Source organism: Rattus rattus, chromosome 1 (assembly GCF_011064425.1).
Source record: "Rattus rattus isolate New Zealand chromosome 1, Rrattus_CSIRO_v1, whole genome shotgun sequence".
NCBI lineage: Eukaryota > Metazoa > Chordata > Mammalia > Rodentia > Muridae > Rattus > Rattus rattus.
In genome coordinates this window covers 27,076,682-27,078,614 of record NC_046154.1, presented here as the reverse complement: position 1 = coordinate 27,078,614, position 1,933 = coordinate 27,076,682, and the positions used below count along the sequence as shown (strand labels likewise).

The 1,933-nt window shown below is 50.8% G+C and overlaps 1 non-coding gene across 1 annotated transcript; it reads left to right on the top strand.

Annotated features, from left to right (window-relative positions):
• Positions 1-1,351: 1,351 nt before the first annotated feature.
• LOC116890536 lies at positions 1,352-1,483 on the top strand. Its single transcript, XR_004386717.1, has one exon. It is a non-coding gene; the product is annotated as a small nucleolar RNA SNORA17 (small nucleolar RNA).
• Positions 1,484-1,933: the final 450 nt, after the last annotated feature.

Here is a 1,933-nt window from a genome sequence, read left to right as displayed (position 1 = left end):
GAAGGAGCCAAGAGTCCCTGCCAAGTCTGTTACCTGAGAGCCCTTTCTCTTTTCCTGACCCTTCCTGTCACCCCTGACCTCACCTTCCTCTTCCTTCTCCTCTTTTCCTGCAGCTTCTAGGGACAGCTCTCAGCTCTGCCTTCTGAGCTCAGCTGCACTTTCTTTATCTCCTGCCCGGAACCTCTCCTGCACTTCTCCGTCTTGTTCTTCAGGCTTGAGCTCATGTTGGAAACATACTAAGCTCTGGTTGTCAAAATGAGCCCACAGGGAGACTAAGCAGGGAGTACCAGCAGGGCTCTCTCTCTGTGTGGCAGGACAGGCTGCGTCTTAGAGCTGTTGGCTCCGGCCTGACCCTTATCCTCGTGAGCTGTGGGTGAGCAGCAGCAGTTGGGGTAGGGAAGGAAGATGTGCCTGGGTCTCAGGCCTGTGAGCACATGGAGAAAGGGAGTGGGTCACTGGGCTCATCGTTTTCTCTTCTTCCTGTGTGACTTGTCCTCACCTGCTAGCAGAGAAGCCCACCGGACCACAATCCCACATGGCGGCATCTTCAACGCACAGGCTGACTGCACAGCAGGCGAATGCTGCGGGCGACTGTGTAAATGCTTGCATTTTCAATGGACTTTTACTTTCTGAAAATTGTGTTGGACACATGTCTTGGGTAGGATCCCGGATCTCATTTCTAGAATTGAGTCACGAAGGAGTCACAGGGAGGCACACAGAAAGGGCTCAACACAGAACGGTTAAAATGGGCAGGGGTTGGGGGTGAGCTTTAGACCTCAGTGAAGGTTTTGGGTTTGGGGTTTGAGGGGGACATTGTGACAGGATTTCTTTTTCTTTTCTTTTCTTTTTTTTTAAATAAGGCATCAATCAGAGGAGATTAATGCCATTAGCTGACAGGCAGACAGCAGTAATTGGGTTCTTTAAGGAACAATCAGGCCCACTCTGTAGTGTGGGGGTCCCTTCTGAGAGAGTTCAGAGGAGGGAGGTGGGGGAGTGGACTGGAAAGTTTTTTTTTTCTTTTTCTCTCACAGTTTTCTGATGTTGGGGATGACCAGTGAGCACTCAGTTACAGAATGTCAGATGAGGACTCTTCCTGATCTGCCGTTCCTGTGGAGGGTAGGTAGGTGAAGACATGTTCCTATAGTTCTGGAAACGAAATCATTGCAGTGACCAGAATTGTCACAGTTCAATCAAAACGGAGATTTTTCAAAATGGCGCGTCCCTGGCTAGCACCTGCATCCTGTGAACAATGCAGTAAAACTAGCTCATCATAAGGATATTTTCTTTCTCCTTAGAAAAGAAAAATGCAGGTATCATTAAAGAGAAAGCAAACAGATAACACCGGAAAGAGCCTGCCCCTAGAGGCACTGCAGGGGTGGCTGCTGTGTCACATGTGCATCAGCAGGTGGCAGTGAGGAGAGAGACAATGTCTACGCTCAGTGTTCTGACCTGTCAACATCTGAAAAAAAGCAAGCCTGAGATGACCACCAGACTGGTGCCAGGCAGGACCAGACAGGCTCCCGGGATGAGGAACAAGCGGGAAACTAGAAGATCCCTGCCTGGGACCACAGGCCCTGGGCGGGAGTGAACCCAACGCAGATGATCCTTGCAAGAGACCATTTAGACGGGCCAGACGAGGAGCAAGCCCGAGACGCACCAGACTGGAGCCATGGAATCCCCAGGCAGGGAGCAAGCCTGAGATGACCATCAGTCTGGCACAGTGCAGACTCAGGGTTGGGGGAAAACATGTCTGATATGACCCCTGCCCAGGGCCGTAATATACAAGTGGGTCATAGCACTCCTGAGACCACTCCTAAGAGTCTCCCCTTGCTACCCAGACACTTAGTAACAGGGCACCACTAAAAGGAGCAAGTAAGTGGTGGGGAAATGGAAGAGAAAGAGAAACAGGAGGATGTGGGTACAATGAAGAGAG